A 21,210-nucleotide genomic window follows, 5' to 3' on the forward strand; every position below is an offset into this window, starting at 1 on the left:
CTCTTTTATCTATTAAAAAAAACTGGGAGCCAAGTGCTGTTTCAAATTTGCAGACTTTTTAAAAATCACAGATGGAGTAGTATTCAACTGAGTTTTAAGGATTTGATCAGTAAGAAGTATGGAATGATTGTTATAAATAAATTGTTTAATTTTAGCAGACAAATTATTATACTGTGAAAAAAATGAGGCTTATACAGTTCAAACTTCTGATTATGTTCCTTATATCCTAGGAGTTCTTTTCTATCCAAATAGTCAACTCGTTCCCGAGCTGAACTAATAAGAGCTAGAGGGTATCCCTTCCTCTAAAGAGACAGGGACAGCTCATATGCCTGTGTAACATATTCATGAACACTGCTATAATTGCATTTGATTAGTCGCAATTGACCATAGGGGATATTATCAATCCATGGCTTATAATGTGAACTTTCATAATGTAGAAAATTCAAAGTATCAACCTCCTTCCTATAGGTTTTGGTTGAAATGTGACCGTCAATGATGGTCACGGAGCTATCAAGGAAAGAGAGAGATAGCCTATCAATCATGCTGGTGAAACATAAATTGAAATCATTATCATTAAGACCAGTGGTAAAATTAGAAAAAAGGGTTAGATCACCGTCAAAAATGAAAAACAAATCATCTATATAACGGCCATAGTAGACGAGGTCCGCGCCAAAGTTCCTCCCCCACACATGGACATCTTCAAATGCCCCCATGTACAGGTTGGCGAAACTCAGCTCAAACCTCGTCCCCATGGCCGTCCCAAGTTTCTGTAAATAATAACTTTTATTAAACAGAAAATAGTTATGAGATAAACTAAATGAAATCGAGGCTACAATAAATTGTTGTAATTCCAGAGAAATTTTTTGAGACCTAGATAAATAATCAGAAATGACTTGTGTCCCTTTATGATGTTGGATATTTGAATATAAAGCTTGGATGTCACAGGTTACGAAAAAATATGTGTCCTTCCATTCCATGGTTGAAATGGAATTTAATAAGGAGGTAGTATCTTTTATATGAGCACGAAGTGAAGATGCAAGTGGCTGTAAAAAATAATCAACAAAATGTGACAAATTAGATGTGAGGGACCCAACACCAGAAATAGTAGGTCATCCAGGGGGTGCAGTGAGTGATTTGTACATTTTAGGTAAGTGATAATATGTGGGGACATTATGGTGAGAAGGAATAAGATATCTCAACTCTTCTCTAGCTATAACTCCTCTATCAAAAGCATCTCTAATAATGTTAAAGAATTATGAAAGTCATTGGAAGGATTGGTTGATAATTTAACATATGTTTTGACATCACTTAATTGTCTATTTGCCTCAGATAGATAATCTTCTATATTTTGTATCACAATTCCCCCTCCCTTGTCAGCAGGCTTGATGACAAGGGAGGGGTCATTGGCCAGTCTCTGAAAAGCCAATCTTTCATTAACTGACAGATTTTGTTTATATTTGAATTATTTGTGTTCTTTCTGACATAAAATATTAAATTCATCCAATGTTTTTTTTTTATAAAAAATATCTATTGGAGGACTCCTATGATGTAAAGGAAAAAATTGGGATTTATTTTTAAACTTTTCTAAACGATCATTAGTTCCATCAGCATTATAAATAGGCGTGATGGAATGAGGGCTATTGCTTTCTAGAAATAAAGATTCCAACATATCCAGACTAGACCTATCTCCATCATTCAGAATTATAGGGACATCTTCTTGCTTTTTTTTGGACTAAATTTTTAGTGGCAAAGTATCTTTTGCGAGCTAATGTGCGAATATACCTATTTAGTTCAACAAATACATTTAAAAAACTCTGGGGGTTTAGAAGGGGCAAATTTAAGACCTTTGTTGAAGAGTTTAATTTCATCTTCCCCTTATTTAGCCGAAGAGAGATTATATATATTAGCTTCATTTATAATCTCACATCTCTCTTTTTTCCGTTGTACCCTTCTACCTCCTATGCATCCCCTATGTTTTCCTCTCTTCCTCTCTTTGGGGAGGCTATCCTAAAAGATTCGTATTGATTTTGAAGGTGATAATGGGGTAGAAAGTTGTGATTTCTGTGGTCCTTCTCTAAAAAAGTGGTGGTAGCCGGATTGGCACCACATGAGAACCTATACCTGAATGACCATTTCTCAAACTGGATTGTTTCGGTCTAACTGAAATATCTTCATGAGTGTCTATGTTAGCGTGGGGTTTCTGTAAAGATAAAGAACTCCTGGGTTCTTTATGATTAGGAGGAGATCTCGGTCTATAATTATAAGATTGAGAGCCTTGGACATAAGTGTTATTCGGTCTAGTCCTAGAATGACTGAAGTATTTAGATCTCCAATTTGATGTGCTGCGAGATCTACCACGTGTGGATTTTTGTTTATTGTAACTACGCACTTTATTTTGATTATAATCATCCGTCTCTTTATTAAATTTTCTATTTTTACCCTCTATGATTTCCTTTTCATAAAGCTCCAATTTATGATTGAGTTTAAGATTGTTATGTTTGAATTGAGGGTGATCAGAGAATACACTCAGACTCATTCTGGTTTCCTCTATTTTCCATGACAACTGAATAGTTTTCTCCCTGCGGTACCTCACAAGTAGGTCCATCAGGGAGAAAGAACAAGTATCCAACAGTAGGTCCCATTTTTCCTTTAATTGGGGGATCATCAATAAAAGATAGAGTCTTGAGGATTCTGAGACCTCTGGGTATTTTTTTAGTTTTAATTTATTTATGTAAAGTGACCATGTCCCACTAATGGCGGGTTTCTGTTTTCATTAGGTCTTCTAATTTGTAAAAAAGAGAATTAAACTCCTTATCTTTATCATTCTGAATAAAGGATGAAGCTAAGGTCCCAGAATCCTCATTAAAATCTGCCTCATACTGTTGTCTCCTTTTAGCACATTCAGATAGGCAGGTAAAATCTGCCATAGTAAATGTACAAAATTTATACTATAGTAAACTTTTTATTAAAATGATAGAGTATTCGTAGGCAGCTGGCAGAATACTCAAAAAAGCAGATCAGACTAAAACAAACAAGAACTGATGAATGCGCCTCATAATATAATCATTCTATAGAACAATTCCACAATTTCAATGCGCTGCTGTGTAGGCACTGTGTAATTGCCTGATTTAAAGGGACTTGATTAAAAAAGGACTCAGCTGCGCAATGGAATTGGAAAAATGAACAAAAGCTGACATATGCTGAGATATATTATATAAAAGAATTTAATATGACAATACATTATTTTTTCATACAATAAACCATATAATCTGGACTTAAACCTCATAGGGAAATAGTCAAATACCCTGTACTGGATATAAGATAAAACAAGCACTTGTGAAATGAGCGGTAACAATATGCAATATTTGTATCCAACAAATAGAAACAGTATTGTATCCTGGGTATGAATGAAATGTTATAATGTAGAGTAGTTCATAGGTTTTAGAAAGGTAACTGCAGTCCCATGAATGTTTAATATGGCTCCGCTATGTAGAAATGCTCAGATGTCAGATAAAGTCAAAATTACCTCTCCCGTGGGCTGGTTACTAACCGAGCGTCCTCGGTTAGATTGTCCTGCGTTGCCCACCACGTAGCTGTCACTGGGAGGGAGAGTTCAGGGCTTGCACTGGGCGGAGTCCTACACGGAGACAGTGCTGGAAGTATAAAGGAGCCGCTATGGAGACTATGTTGCCATTGCGCTCGGCGGGCCTTGATGTCACCTGCGGCGTACACAGAATGATAAACCGCTGCAGGGGCTGTAAGGCCAATATTGGTCTAGTAATATAAGTGAAAGTGCTAATCGTGCAAAATGCTGTTTAGGCAGAGTGTAAAAGTCCAGTAGGTGAAAAGGAAATAAGGAGTCCTGACCGGTTTCGTCAAGCTCCACGTGACTTTCTCAAAGGTATATCCCCTCACTCCAGGTATAGGTATATAAAGCAAATGATTGCATACATGCAGGTGTCAATGATCAACTAATTAATTAAGAAACGCAGCAACGTCAGTTTATCAAATAGTAAAATACTTAGTAATTCACAACAGAGTGTTTTGTAGGGAACAAAAAGGCAGACACAATATTATATAGACCTTTCATGTCACGGAAAACAGAGGAAACTTATTACTCCAAAACAAATTCAGTAAATTATAAACTCTGAGGTAGATAAATCAATATATATATAAACATACACGTGAACAAACATTTTGTACATATTTATACCATATAGTGTTGATTTTATATATTTCAGAAAAAATTGAACATTAATTAAAAAACCGAGATGAACTAAAGAAAAAATTTAATTATTAACAACAATTAAAAACATTTATTTGAAAAAATAATAATCTAAGGTCAGGTTTGAACTCTGCTCTCTCTAAAGAGCTGATAGGAGCATTAGCTGGATGTGACTGAAGTTGAGAACCCCTGCTCTCTATATTATTGTGCACTTTTAGTGGGTTTGTAATATTAGTTGCACATTAGTACCCAGTTCCATTGTTCATTACTTACCATTAAAAGCTCCGGCTAGGTTACCAGTCAGACACAACTGATGGTCAAACAGATAAAATTGATTTTGGTATAATCCTTTCTGTTGGTATTTTAGGGGACAGGTATCCGTAGAAGCCCCAAAGAAGAACAAGGCTGCATCATCTTGTTCATGCCTGCCTTGAACTCCCAGTGAAGCCTGGGCCAGCTAAATTGTACCCCCGACCCCTCTTCTCAGGACCCCTGATTATCACAGAATACAGAAACAAAACAGACAAACATATAGAAGGCAGGCAATTGGTCAGATTTAAAGGTCTGAATACAAATCACAGGATCATGCTCTAGAAATTCAGTTTAACAGTTGCTTAGACACTACAGTGTGCTATGAGCAAGCCTTTTAAATCTGACCTGATATGCAGCCATACTTAGAAGAGAATAGGGTGGACATTGGTCCTGAAACTGCAGATTGTATAATAATTACTACCTCTGAAAGAGTTATTTTACAAAGCAAAGGCTACAGTACAGTCTGTGCTGGTTGCTTAAAAACTTTTGCAGAACATTACATGGCATAATAAAAAAAAAAAACATTTAAACAACAGTAAGTAGTATTGTCACTCCTGAGGTTGATTACCATAACAACAGCAGTATATTAACTGCTCAGTCATATTCAGAAATGCACATAAAGAACTGCATGAGACAGCAAGATAGACATCAATGATCTATTATTTCATTGTTTTTTAAACCAAATAGAAAAAGAAATTTCTTTAAAAATATATGCACAATAAATGGATTTCTTTTTGAGCAAAAACCTGAAAATTGCTTTTATTGGTTAAACCAAAAATATTTCAAACTTTTAAGTTCTTTCAAGCCAGATATTGTATTTTCATTTCTGGAAAGTTTTCTGTACCCTTTAATCTGAAAAAAGAATGAAATTGGTTTTAAAATGAGTCAATAAAGACCTACTGTAAGAAATAAAAAAAATTTACCCCACGAATACTTCCCAACTTATATGCTTTACCCCAACGCACAACCAAAGTTTCTGCACACCTAACTTGCTACACATTCCCAATACAAACGACATAACGATAAATTGCCTATTTAATTAAAGCATCAAATATAAAATCAATCTGTAAGAAAAAGATGAATTGTCACTCGACCTCTCCAAAATAGATGAACACTATGCACTTTGGAAGATCAGATCTGCACCTAGTGAACTACAGTACTGTATATCTGAACATAAGTACAGAAGTACTGTAGGCAGGTGTACTACATTATGCCGGCGCTTGGGATCCCAGGCCCAGCATACCAGCACCGGAATCCTGACTGCCGGCATACAGGCAGCGGGATGAGCACAAAAGAGCCCCTTGCAGACTCGCTGCGCTCACGCTGTGGGCACGGTGGCGGACTACGCGTGTCATGCTATTTATTCTCCCTCCAAGGGTGTCAACTTTTCTGTATGTGAGTCTCCTTCCCGTTCTTCCAACATCTGATGGAATAAATGATTGAAGGATTACTCATGATTGGCCCTGAAATAGATCTAACCAGGTCAATACAGTACATTTAGTTATGATTGCCAGGATTTTTACAATGTATATTACAAGTTTCGTATCTACAACTCACACTGTCTCTTTTCATTCCCATATTACCACACCACCAGTGTCTACCTAGAGGATCAGTATGAATTATCAACAGTCGGGATGCCGACCATCAGTAAACAGACAACGGCATCCCGGTGGTCAGTATTCCGGCAGCGAGGTGAGCGCAAAGAGTCCGTTTGCAGGCTCACTGCGCTCACCATTCTGCATGCTCGATGGCTTGCTGCGCTTGCCACAGGTTCTATTCCCACTCTATGGGTGTCATGGACACACATGAGCAGGAATAGCCCCTGTGAGCCGGGATTCCGAACAGCGACATTGTTAGCAGTCGGGCTTCTGGCGTCGGTATCCTGACCGGCAGGATCCCAACTGCCGGCAATTTAACTGCATAATCCGCCCAGAAATACTATCTGTCAATAGCTGCTTTATTATTGGTGGCTGGTAATTATTCTACAGTACAGTATCGACACAAACGTTTCCATCAGTAACCACATTTGTTATTCTGTTATTTTGTTATCTACAAAAGATTTTTGATATTAATAGATATGGAAGGATGTGAGTTTTTTACAAACATATAGCTTGCGTTCTAGAGTGCTCTGGAAAAGATAAAGGGGGCTCATTGAGAGATATGGTTGAGAGGATTCTACAATGTGTACAGTATATGACATTTTGAAGTGAAAAGAAGAGCTTGAGTGAAGGATGAGCTTTGTAAATAGGAATTCTGATTTATGGTTGTTGGAAATGGTGTGTGTGCAGGTGTCAATATTGCATTATATAGGCACACACCCACAGATGACTCAAACGGTGAACAGGCAAGATAGCAGGTACAGCGATACTCACTGTTACACACTGGTTCTCATGTAGTGGAGCTTCATTGTAGTGGGGTGTCACACAATCTACCAGCAGCTGAGTGCATTTAGGCACTGGGTAGTGGTGAAGACATTCAACATTCCTTGATCAATGGTGTCAAGTGTGTACCGGAAATACCTCATAGAAGACAATACCACCCACTGTGGACAGCACAGTGGGCAACCACTTTTGCTTAATGATAGTTACCAGCGGTAACTGTCCAGTATTGTCAGAAGTTAAATACAAGTGACACTGGCTCAAATCACATTCAAATTCATTGCAGGAGGATCCAGACGCATATCAAGCAGGTTAGTACTGCGTTCTTTAGCTTGCATAGGATACGGCAGAGACCATGGACCCCAGCTGTCAACAAGGCACCATACAGGCATGTGGTGGTTCCATTATGGTGCAGTTTTTTTTCACGTGGATTGGGTTGACTCCACTGGTTCACCTGAAGACATCATTGACTGGCAATCACTACATTGCAGTGCTTGGTGAACATTTTGAGCCCTTCAGGGACTTCATATACCCTGTGTCATTGATCTCAAGTCGTCCAGAATTGCTTTGAGGAGAAATCTAGAGAGATTACATGAATGGTGTGTCCACCATGTTCACATAATATGAACCTAATCGAGCATTTCTGGGACATGGTGGAGAGGTCAAGTTGCACCCAAGATCCCGCACCTACAAATATCAGGGAGCTGTGGAAATCTAAATGGTATGGGTCAACATCTCTCAAGAGATTTTCAGTTCACTTGTGGAATCAATGCCATGTCAAGTTGCTTCACTTTACTGGGTTTGAAGGGATCCTAAATGATACTAGGCGCCAATTCATGACTATTGACACTTCAGTGAAGATCTTTGTATAAATGTAGAATTTGAGTATACAATATTTTATTTTTATATTGAAGGTAACATAACTATTTGAAGTTCTCAGGTTACAATATACATGGCATTATAAATACAGATTCTGCTTTATACTGCATTTGCACATAGAATATGCACTCTGGTGGAATACTTTAGGTGTATTCTGAATGATGTGTGTGCAGGTGTTTATATTTGCATGTAATTTGTTTACAGTATATGTACAGTATGGACACACCAGCAGTTGTCCCAAGCTATGAGCAGTCTAGTTACTTAACCAGTAGTGTTGGTTTATTGCAGAATAGCAGGTGCAGCCACAATCACTGTTATATACACACCAGTGATTAATCAAACCTTTTAGTCTAGTGGGGTTCAGTTCACCAGCAGGTCTGTGTTTTCTGTTTGCAGGTAGTGGTGCAGGGTTTCTGGGACATCTTCATGCAGGTAATCACTGTGGTCTCTGGAAATAAATGGGATAATTGTATCTCCATATTGTCACTTCTTACACTGTATTAAGGATCTACAAGATGGTTGCAGCACATGTGCAGTAATGCATGAGATTGGAGGACGGATCTCACTGTGTCTGTGCATTGTGTACAACAAAATGCTAGACAATGAATTACAAAATCATTTGCTTAACCCAGCTACTACTTTCTACTACCTCACCCACTGTATATAGCAGAATAAGATTAAACAGTCCAGGGCAATAACTAGAGTGGGGAAACTGGTCCCGCTGTCCAGGGCATAAAGCTAAGGGTGTGGCATGCTTGCCATTCCCTAGTAGATGGATGCTTGCAGGTCTGTCTTTCCCAGCTGCTCTTTATCCTCTGCTCTGACCTATAAGGTCTGCCTTAGTGACAGCAAATTTTCTGCCAGCAGTGAGTACAGTGGTGAACAGATTAGATGCTGCTCTATTACCTTACTCAGTTCCCAGAGCTGCTAACTGTCCTTTTCTCCTAATGCTTTTGTTGGATACGCCTGAGCTCTAGCCTCTTCCTAGTCCATCTGTCCTCTGCAGCATGTTGGATCATAACCATAATTTCCAGAGATGTTGAACATGGCAGTTTGATCTTTACAGAGGTTGGAGATGGTGGAGATAGTGCCTGAAATGGTGGTTGGGAGAGGCCAAGGAGTACGGTAAACATCATGTACCGGAAGAGGGGTGACACTGTTGAACATCATGTCGAGGGCACAGAAATGTGTAGTTGCAGCCAGGGCAGCCATCAGGGGGGACTGCGGGGACTGGGGTTCCCGGGCCCTTTTAGAAAGGGGCAATTCCTGGCTTCTACCGCCAATACCTGGAGAGCTGCACAGGCAACGTTACAGCAGCGGGCTGATGCACAGGAAGGACTTACATCAGCTCTGTGAATCGTTCCTGCGGGTCTGCAATGCTCCACCTACAGTATATGTAACATCATGATGTTTGACATCACATAGGGGTGGAGCGGTGTGGCAGAATCTTTTGTTTTTGGTGGGGACGGCCCTGTCTTTTTTGTCAGTCCCGGGCCCCACACTTTCTGATGGCATTCCTGGTTCCAGCTCTGATACGGTTGTCATCTCAACTCAATTTAAACTATGATTTCCAAAAAATACAGTTATGTGGACTAAATAATGTGTAGAAAAACAAACCATAAATAGAATTTTTACATTCTGCAGAACTGTAAAAAAAAATGTTTTCGGAAGTATTGTATCACAACTTTCAGCCTATATACTGTAGCATCTATAAAAGGCAAGAGATTGTAAAATCTTTGATTACAATACCACTGTACAAGTATCAATTTTGCTGAACATAGAGTTTAAATAAATATATTAATAGTCTGATTTGTTACTTCAGAGGTATAAATACAGTTCATTAGGTAATGCAGTCTTTTCCAAGTCTTCATCCACCGTTGATGGCTTTCTGCAAAGAAAATCAGGCTTAAAATACAATGCATTATGGTTATAAATTTAACTAATGTCAAACACATCCCCCTTTATGAGCAACATGTGGCTCATTGCTTATCAAACATCCAAACAACCCCAGAAAAGATAGATTTTGTTATTGCCCAAGAAGGAACTTCTCCTTAACACTGGCTGGCTTTTGTCTAGACATTGCATGTGAGTCTGCTCGGTAAGATAATAACTTGCAAGACAAGTTTACACAACCACACCAGTAATCCACCTAATTTCAGCCCTCAACAGGCAGCAGCTATGCAGTTGCTCTCTCCTCAGCCTGGATCCTCAGTGTCAGAAAGGAAAATATAACCTGACACAGATGTGTGTTAAAGTTTCATATATTTTCCTATTTGCTAGGTTATGATCCATGCTTGGCAATATAACTGAATGCTTTTGGACCTTGTAATACTTTATTTATAGGTAAGATTTTAATTGGTAACTTCTCATGACCTTTTAAAAATGTAAACTGTTTTCATAAATCTCAATTGTTATTAAATCTATCATAAACACATATTTTTTAAGCAGGAAGTTTAACTGAGTATATTCAGATAGGGACTGATAAATCAGTTTACAATTCATACACGGTAGAGCATTGCATCACATAAAAACTTCTTGACTGCCTTTGCCACAAATAAAATATATAATTTTTTCAATTTAAAGACCCTGAACATCTATCTCTTTGCATCATCCCATTTATGCATTATGCATGACAAGCAAATAGGGCAACTTTGACATATCTTTGTGTAAGTGATACAGGCAAGTGAGCCCCTGCCTCTGTGGTACCCCTATTGAAAAATATAGAAAAATGCTAAATTTTCACCATGCGTAAGATATGCTAATAGAGATGTGCACCGGACATTTTTCGGGTTTTGTCTTTTGGTCATGGATTCGGTTCTGCGGCCGAGTTTTGGATTCGGACGCGTTTTGGCAAAACCTCCCTGAAAATTTTTGTCGGATTTGGGTGTGTTTTGGATTCGGGTGTTTTTTTTCAAAAAACCCTCAAAAACAGCTTAAATCATAGAATTTGGGGGTCATTTTGATCGGGTGGTCTTCAGTATGCCGGCTGTCGGGATCCCGGCGCACAGTATACCGGCGCCGGTATCCGGACAGCCGGCATACCGACACTTATTCTCCCTCGTGGGGGTCCATGACCCCCCTGGAGGGAGAATAATATAGCGTGGCGCGCATGGCGCGCGTGGCGCATGTAGCGCGCCACCGTGCCCGCAGCGTGGTGAGCGCAGCGAGCCCGCAAGGGGCTCATTTGCGCTCGCCACACTGTCTGTATGCCGGCGGTCGGGCTCCCGGCGCCGGTATGCTGGTCGCCGGGAGCCCGACCGCCGGCATACCATACTACACCCTTTTGATCCTATAGTATTATTAACCTCAATAACCACAATTTCCACTAATTTCCAGTCTATTCTGAACACCTCACACATCACAATACTATTTTTAGTCCTAAAATTTGCACCGAGGTCGCTGGATGACTAAGCAAAGCGATCCAAGAGGGCAGCACAAACACCTGGTCCATCTAGGAGTGGCACTGCAGTATCAGACAGGATGGCACTTAAAAAAATTGGCCCCAAACAGCACATGATGCAAAGGAAAAAGAGGTGCACTGTGGTCGCTGGACGGCTAAGCTAAGCGACACAAACACCCAGGGCCGGATTAAGACTATGGGGGGCCCAGGGTGCACATCAGTCAGGGGGGCCCCTAATAAAGAGGCAGGCAGAAGAAGACACACACACACACACACACACACATATACCCACATGGTGCAGCACTCCAGGCGGCTGAAATAAATATTATAACAGCAGCATATATTGGGTAATGTTTCAGTGCCGATTATAGGTGGCACTTTCGTCAGGCACTGAAAAGTTGCAAATACATGCTGCTGTTATAGTGTTTATTTCAGCCGCCTGGAGTGCTGCACTACGTGGGGATATATGTGATTCAGAGTGTGCAGGCACCCGGCGCTGATGGCTTTATTCTACAGGGAGAGCTGGACACCTTGCTGTGATGTGTGTGTGTGTATATATATATATATATATATATATATATACACACACACACACACACACACACGTGTGTGTGTGTGTGTGTGTGTGTGTGTGTGTGTGTGTGTGTGTGTGTGTGTGTGTGTATTTTTTATAATGTGTGGGTGGGTGCATGGGTGCTACTTACTGAGGGCATCTGCTCCAATCCACTGCCTCCTCTTCTAGATACTTGGTTTTTGATGTCCGAGCCTTCAAATCTGCAGACATGTAAAAGTACAGAATCCTATGAATGTATGAACCCTAGCACTGTCAAGCTGGGCCAATATAATATGTCCGAGTCGTTACCACCAGGAGACACATATCTGCATTGCATGGATAGCCATGCAATTTCGTTAGGTGTTCCTGGGAGGTGATTGGATAGTGATTAATGGTGGCAGACGTGTCAATGTCAGGGACTGCGTCATAAGACGCAGTTCCACTGGCACTGGCAGCCACAATCCAATGGACATTCTGAGCACCAAAGGGATTCTATAATGTCTGATGGTGCAACCGATGTTTGATCGATGGCCCGTCTTCATGCACACATCGACAGATTTGCATTACAACTGGTGGATGTCACATAAGGGCGGCCATCGACTGCGGCATTTGCATAAAGACGTAGTAGCAGCTGCTGCAGCTACTGCAAATCCACCCACCTCCAAATCAGGCTCAAAGGGATATTCAATTACCCCCAAAGAGACATCTAGAGTAAAAATCCCTGATGCAGGTGAAACAAAATAGCCCCCGGCGGCGATACAGTACACCCGACAGCAAGTCGGGGTTATTGAATATCCCTTTCAGTATTAATATAACCCCACCCCACACAGATAACAGTAATATATCCCCATAATATTAATACACCCCCACCCAACCCACCACCCAGATAACAGTAATATACCCCCCATAATATTAATACACCCCCACCCCAATAACAGTAATACTGTATAGTCCCCATAATGTTAATACACCCCCATCCACTTAACATAACCCCAAACATATAATATTAATACAACCCCAGACTGCATTAATATAGCCCCCTAAACTTCCCCATATACTTACCTAGGTAGGAAATAGGCTGCCTGGTCTCAGACTCTCAGCAGACTGCGGAGCTGGAGCTCATGGGGAGGAGAGACAGTCACAGATAGGGTAGAATAGAGGAGGAGAGGGAAGGGGTGGAGACTAGAGCAGGATAAGCACATAGGAAAAGAGGAGATAAGGGGGCGGGGCTTCACGGAGCATAGGGGGCGGAGTCTCAACGGGGGGTGGGGGTGGGGGGGAGTGAGTAGAGGCATCCTGGGAGATGACCAGTGCAGCAGCTGTGACTGGCTGCTGCACTGAGTGCTGGCCCCAATGACAGCAGCAATGCAGCAGCAGAAGCTGCGTGATCTTGGAGCTAAAGTGAAAGATTCCTACGGGTCATCCAGGGGGCCCCTGAGATTTGGGGGGCCCAGGGCAACGTATCCCCTGGGCTCCCCCTTTAATCCGGCTCTGCAAACACCTCAATATCACAGGAATTATTCGTTCTAATCAATGGTATTATTGGTCCAAATCACTGGAAGAAAATGACAAAATCACTGGAACTATTTGTTCTAATCAATGGTATTATTGGTCCAAGTCACTGGAAGAAAATGACAAAATCACTGGAATTATTTGTTCTAATCAGTGGTATTATTGGTCCAAATCACTGGAAGAAAATGACAAAATCACTGGAATTAAATGGCAGTAATGTCGGGAATTATATCAAATGGCAGTACCACTGGAAATATACGGAAGTGTCAGACAGGATGGCACTTAAAAAAATAGTCCCCAAACAGCACATGATGCAAAGAAAAGAGAAAAAGAGGTGCCCTGTGGTCGCTGGACGGCTAAGCTAAGCGATACAAACACCTCAATATCACAGGAATTATTTGTTCTAAATAATCAATGGTATTATTGCTGCACTGTAATACTAGAAGCTATAGAAAATAAGAATTTACTTACCGATAATTCTATTTCTCGTAGTCCGTAGTGGATGCTGGGAACTCCGTAAGGACCATGGGGAATAGCGGCTCCGCAGGAGACTGGGCACAAAAGAAAAGCTTTAGGACTACCTGGTGTGCACTGGCTCCTCCCCCTATGACCCTCCTCCAAGCCTCAGTTAGGATACTGTGCCCGGACGAGCGTACACAATAAGGAAGGATTTTGAATCCCGGGTAAGACTCATACCAGCCACACCACCAATCACACCGTACAACTTGTGATATGAACCCAGTTAACAGCATGATAACAGAGGAGCCTCTGGATAGATGGCTCACAACAACAATAACCCGATTTGTTAACAATAACTATGTACAAGTATTGCAGATAATCCGCACTTGGGATGGGCGCCCAGCATCCACTACGGACTACGAGAAATAGAATTATCGGTAAGTAAATTCTTATTTTCTCTGACGTCCTAGTGGATGCTGGGAACTCCGTAAGGACCATGGGGATTATACCAAAGCTCCCAAACGGGCGGGAGAGTGCGGATGACTCTGCAGCACCGAGTGAGAAAACTCCAGGTCCTCCTCAGCCAGAGTGTCAAATTTGTAAAATTTCACAAAAGTATTTGACCCTGACCAAGTAGCAGCTCGGCAAAGTTGTAAAGCCGAGACCCCTCGGGCAGCCGCCCAAGATGAGCCCACCTTCCTTGTGGAGTGGGCTTTTACAGATTTTGGCTGTGGCAGGCCTGCCACAGAATGCGCAAGCTGAATTGTACTACAAATCCAGCGAGCAATAGTCTGCTTAGAAGCAGGAGCACCCAGCTTGTTGGGTGCATACAGGATAAATAGCGAGTCAGATTTTCTGACTCCAGCAGTCCTGGAAACATATATTTTCAGGGCCCTGACAACGTCCAGCAACTTGGAGTCCTCCAAGTCCTTAGTAGCCGCAGGTACCACAATAGTCTGGTTCAGATGAAACGCTGAAACCATCTTTGGGAGAAATTGAGGACGAGTCCTCAATTCTGCCCTGTCCGTATGAAAAATCAGGTAAGGGCTTTTACAGGATAAAGCTGCCACTTTTGACACACGCCTGGCTGAAGCCAGGGCCAACAGCATGACCACTTTCCATGTGAGATATTTTAAATCCACAGTGTTGAGTGGTTCAAACCAATGTGATTTTAGGAAACCCAAAACATTCAGATCCCAGGGTGCCACTGGAGGCACAAAAGGAGGCTGTATATGTAGCACTCCCTTAACAAACGTCTGGACTTCAGGCACTGAAGCCAGTTCTCTCTGAAAGAAAATCGACAGGGCCGAAATCTGGACCTTAATGGATCCTAATTTTAGGCCCATAGACACTCCTGCTTGCAGGAAATGCAGGAATCGACCCAGTTGAAATTCCTCCGTCGGGGCCTTTTTGGCCTCGCACCACGCAACATATTTCCGCCAGATGCGGTGATAATGCTTTGCGGTTACATCCTTTCTGGCTTTTATCAAAGTAGGGATGACTTCGTCTGGAATGCCTTTTTCCTTTAGGATCCGGCGTTCAACCACCATGCCGTCAAACGCAGCCGCGGTAAGTCTTGGAACAGACAGGGTCCCTGCTGGAGCAGGTCCCTTCTCAGAGGTAGAGGCCACGGGTCCTCTGTGAGCATTTCTTGAAGTTCCGGGTACCAAGTCCTTCTTGGCCAATCCGGAGCCACGAGAATAGTTCTTACTCCTCCCCGCCGTATAATCCTCAGCACCTTGGGTATGAGAGGCAGAGGAGGGAACACATACACTGACTGGTACACCCACGGTGTTACCAGAGCGTCCACAGCTATTGCTTGAGGGTCCCTTGACCTGGCACAATACCTGTCCAGTTTTTTGTTGAGGCGGGACGCCATCATGTCCACCTTTGGTTTTTCCCAACGGTTTACAATCATGTGGAAGACTTCTGGGTGAAGTCCCCACTCTCCCGGGTGGAGGTCGTGCCTGCTGAGGAAGTCTGCTTCCCAGTTGTCCACTCCCGGAATGAACACTGCTGACAGTGCTATCACATGATTTTCCGCCCAGCGAAGAATCCTTGCAGCTTCTGCCATTGCCCTCCTGCTTCTTGTGCCGCCCTGTCTGTTTACGTGGGCGACTGCCGTGATGTTGTCCGACTGGATCAGCACCGGCTGACCTTGAAGCAGAGGTCTTGCTTGGCTCAGAGCATTGTAAATGGCTCTTAACTCCAGGATATTTATGTGAAGTGATGTCTCCAGGCTTGACCACAAGCCCTGGAAGTTTCTTCCCTGTGTGACTGCTCCCCAGCCTCGCAGGCTGGCATCTGTGGTCACCAGGACCCAGTCCTGAATGCCGAATCTGCGGCCCTCTAGAAGATGAGCACTCTGCAACCACCACAGGAGAGACACCCTTGTCCTTGGGGACAGGGTTATCCGCCGATGCATCTGAAGATGCGATCCGGACCATTTGTCCAGCAGGTCCCACTGGAATGTTCTTGCGTGGAATCTGCCAAATGGGATTGCTTCGTAGGAAGCCACCATTTTTCCCAGGACCCTTGTGCATTGATGCACTGATACTTGGCCTGGTTTTAGGAGGTTTCTGACTAGCTCGGATAACTCTCTGGCTTCTCTTCCAGGAGAAACACCTTTTTCTGGACTGTGTCCAGGATCATCCCTAGGAATAGAAGACGTGTCGTCGGGACCAGCTGCGATTTTGGGATATTGAGAATCCATCCGTGCTGCCGCAGCACTACTTGAGATAGTGCTACTCCGACTACCAACTGTTCCTCGGATCTTGCCCTAATCAGGAGATCGTCCAAGTAAGGGATAATTAAAACTCCTTTCCTTCGAAGGAGTATCATAATTTCGGCCATTACTTTGGTAAAGACCCGGGGCGCCGTGGACAATCCAAACGGCAGCGTCTGAAACTGATAGTGGCAGTTCTGTACCACAACCCTGAGGTACCCTTGGTGAGAAGGGTAAATTGGGACATGGAGGTAAGCATCCTTGATGTCCAGAGACACCATATAATCCCCTTCTTCCAGGTTCGCGATCACCGCTCTGAGTGACTCCATCTTGAATTTGAACCTCTGTATGTAAGTGTTCAAAGATTTTAGATTTAAAATAGGTCTCACCGAGCCATCCGGCTTCGGTACCACAAACAGCGTGGAATAATACCCCTTTCCCTGTTGCAGGAGGGATACCTTGATTATCACCTGCTGAGAATACAGCTTGTGAATGGCTTCCAATACCGCCTCCCTGTCGGAGGGAGACGTCGGTAAGGCAGACTTTAGGAAACGGCGGGGGGGAGACGTCTCGAATTCCAATTTGTACCCCTGAGATACCACCTGAAGGATCCAGGGGTCCACTTGTGAGTGAGCCCACTGCACGCTGAAATTCTTGAGACGGGCCCCCACCGTGCCTGAGTCCGCTTGTAGAGCCCCAGCGTCATGCTGAGGACTTGGCAGAAGCGGGAGAGTGCTTCTGTTCCTGGGAACTGGCTGTTTGCTGCAGCCTTTTTCTTCTCCCTCTGCCACGGGCAGAAATGAGGAGCCTTTTGCACGCTTGCCCTTATGGGGCCGAAAGGACTGCGCCTGATAATACGGCGTCTTCTTATGTTGAGAGGCTACCTGGGGTAAAATTGTGGATTTCCCAGCAGTTGCCGTGGACACTAGGTCCGATAGACCTACCCCAAATAACTCCTCCCCTTTATAAGGCAATACTTCCATATGCCTTTTGGAATCAGAATCACCTGACCACTGCCGCGTCCATAACCCTCTTCTGGCAGATATGGACAGCGCACTTACTCTTGATGCCAGTCGGCAAATATCCCTCTGTGCATCACGCATATATAAAAATGCATCTTTTAAATGCTCTATAGTCAGTAATATACTGTCCCTATCCAGGGTATCAATATTTTCAGTCAGCGAATCCGACCAAGCCACCCCAGCACTGCACATCCAGGCTGAGGCGATTGCTGGTCGCAGTATAACACCCGTGTGAGTGTATATACATTTTAGGATATTCTCCTGCTTTCTGTCAGCAGGTTCCTTAAGGGCGGCCGTATCAGGAGATGGTAGTGCCACCTGTTTAGTCAAGCGTGTGAGCGCTTTATCCACCCTAGGGGGTGTTTCCCAACGTGCCCTATCCTCTGGCGGGAAGGGGTATGATGCCAATAACCTTTTAGGAATTATCAGTTTTTTATCGGGAGAAACCCACGCTTCATCACACACTTCATTTAATTCCTCAGATGCAGGAAAAACTGCAGGTAGTTTTTTCTCACCAAACATAATACCCTTTTTAGTGGTACTTGTACTATCAGAAATGTGTAAAACATTTTTCATTGCCTCAATCATGTAACGTGTGGCCCTACTGGAAGTCACATTCGTCTCTTCATCGTCGACACTGGAGTCAGTATTCGTGTCGGCGTCTGTATCTGCCATCTGAGGTAGCGGGCGTTTTAGAGCCCCTGATGGTCTTTGAGACGCCTGGACAGGCACAAGCTGAGTAGCCGGCTGTCTCATGTCATCAACCGTCTTTTGTAAAGAGCTGACACTTTCACGTAATTCCTTCCATAAGCCCATCCACTCAGGTGTCGACTCCCTAGGGGGTGACATCTCCATTATAGGCAATTGCTCCGCCTCCACATCATTTTCCTCCTCATACATGTCGACACAGTCGTACCGACACACAGCACACACACAGGGAATGCTCTGATAGAGGACATTACCCCACTAGCCCTTTGGGGAGACAGAGGGAGAGTATGCCAGCACACACCAGAGCGCTATATATATGTTGGGATATCACTATACAGAGTGTTTTTCCCCTTATAGCTGCTGTTTATATTATACTGCACCTAATTAGTGCCCCCCCCCCTCTTGTTTTACCCTTTTCTGTAGTGCAGGACTGCAGGGAGACGTCCTTCCAGCGGAGCTGTGAGGGAAAATGGCGCCAGTGTGCTGAGGAGATAGGCTCCGCCCCCTTCTCGGCTGACTTTTCTCCCGCTTTTTTCAGGAATCTGGCAGGGGTTAATATACATCCATATAGCCCTGGGGGTTATATGTGATTATTTTAGCCAGCCAAGGTGTTCATATTGCTGCTCAGGGCGCCCCCCCCAGCGCCCTGCACCCATCAGTGACCGGAGCGTGTGGTGTGCATGAGGAGCAATGGCGCACAGCTGCAGTGCTGTGCGCTACCTTGGTGAAGACTGATGTCTTCTGCCGCCGATTTTCCGGACCTCTTCTTGCTTCTGGCTCTGTAAGGGGGCCGGCGGCGCGGCTCTGGGACCAGACTCCGAGGCTGGGCCTGTGTTCGGTCCCTCTGGAGCTAATGGTGTCCAGTAGCCTAAGAAGCCCAAGCTGGCTGCAAGCAGGCAGGTTCGCTTCTTCTCCCCTTAGTCCCTCGATGCAGTGAGCCTGTTGCCAGCAGGTCTCACTGAAAATAAAAAACCTAAAACTAACTTTTTCTAAGAAGCTCAGGAGAGCCCCCTAGATTGCACCCAGCTCTGTCGGGCACAAAAATCTAACTGAGGCTTGGAGGAGGGTCATAGGGGGAGGAGCCAGTGCACACCAGGTAGTCCTAAAGCTTTTCTTTTGTGCCCAGTCTCCTGCGGAGCCGCTATTCCCCATGGTCCTTACGGAGTTCCCAGCATCCACTAGGACGTCAGAGAAAAGTAAATATATTATTGTATATTTCAGTACAGACAGAGCGGTGTAACTGTGACACATGTGTCCTGACATGCAGTATAGAAGCTATAGAAAATAAGAAAAGTATATATATTATTGTATATATCAGTATAGACAGAGCGGTGTAACTGTGACCCATGTGTCCTGACAAGCAGTATAGAAGCTATAGAAAAGTATATATATTACTGTCTATCAGTAGTAGTATAGAGCGGTGTAACTGTGACACATGTGTGTCCTGACAAGTAGTATAGAAGCTATAGAAAAGTATATATAATATTACTGTATATCAGTACAGAGCGGTGTAACTGTGACCCATGTGTCCTGACAAGCAGAATAGAAGCTATAGAAAAGTATATATATTACTGTATATCAGTAGTAGTACAGAGCGGTGTAACTGTGACACATGTGTGTCCTGAAAAGCAGTATAGAAGCTATAGAAAAGTATATATAATATTGCTGTATATCAGTACAGAGCGGTGTAACTGTGACCCATGTGTCCTGACAAGCAGAATAGAAGCTATAGAAAAGTATATATATTACTGTATATCAGTAGTAGTACAGAGCGGTGTAACTGTGACACATGTGTGTCCTGAAAAGCAGTATAGAAGCTATAGAAAAGTATATATAATATTGCTGTATATCAGTACAGAGCGGTGTAACTGTGACACATGTGTCCTGACAAGCAGTATAGAAGCTATAGAAAAGTATATATATTATTGTATATATCAGTACAGAACTGTTTAACTGTGACCCATGTGTGTCCTGACAAGCAGTATAGAAGCTATAGAAAAGTATATATTATATACTGGTGGTCCCCAGTCCCCACAATGTAGCACACTGATCAGATATTTGCAGCACACCAAGCACAGATATGGAGCGTTTTCAGGCAGAGAACGTAGATATTTTCAGCACACTGAGCACAGATTATTTGCAGCACACTGAGCACAGATATTTTCAGCACACTGAGCACAGATATTTTCAGCACACTGAGCACAGATTACGGAGCTTTTCAGGGAGAGAACGCTGCCACGTCCTCTCCGTTCAATCTCCAAAGCACGAGTGAAAATGGTGGCGACGCCCGGCTCCAGAGCCGGCCATAGGCATAGGCAAACTAGGCAATTGCCTAGGGCATTTGATATGCCTAGGGGCATCAGCAGCTTCTGCTGATTAAAATGATATGCAGCATGCCTATATTCTATGTGTAGCATTTCATATGCAGATACAGCCACAGTCTCACACAGTATATAGGCATGCTGAATATCATTTTAATCAACAGAAGCTGCTTGTGCATCCTAGCCACATAGCAATGCAAATAAGATGCATTTTCATTAAAAAAATGTACCCGACGTTAGCATTGAGGCAAGATTTATGAAGACACATCTGTATCCAAGCAGAGGCAGAGGTCACAGTGTTAGTGGCAGTGTGAGTGCATGTGAGTGGGTTGGTTGTGCATTAATAATGTGCAACATATGTGTAAGGGGCACTATGTGTGTCATGTGTATAAGGGCATTAATAATGTGCGTCATATGTGGAACTGGGTACTACTGTATGTGTGTCATTATGTGTATAAGGGCATTAATAATGTGCAGCATATGTGTAAGGGACATTATGTGTAAAAGGGCATTAATAAAGGTTGTCATAATGTGTAAGGCACATTATGTTTATAAGGACATTAATAATGCGTCTCATATGTTTTAGGGGCATTAACTGTGTGGCATTATGTGTATAAAGTGCTCTACTATGTGGCATTGCGTATAGAAAGGGCACTACTGTGTCATCTAATGTGAATAAAGAGCAATAGGGTGTGGTGTAATGTGAATAAGGAGCA

Source organism: Pseudophryne corroboree, chromosome 2 (assembly GCF_028390025.1).
Source record: "Pseudophryne corroboree isolate aPseCor3 chromosome 2, aPseCor3.hap2, whole genome shotgun sequence".
In the NCBI taxonomy this organism is placed as follows: Eukaryota; Metazoa; Chordata; class Amphibia; order Anura; family Myobatrachidae; genus Pseudophryne; species Pseudophryne corroboree.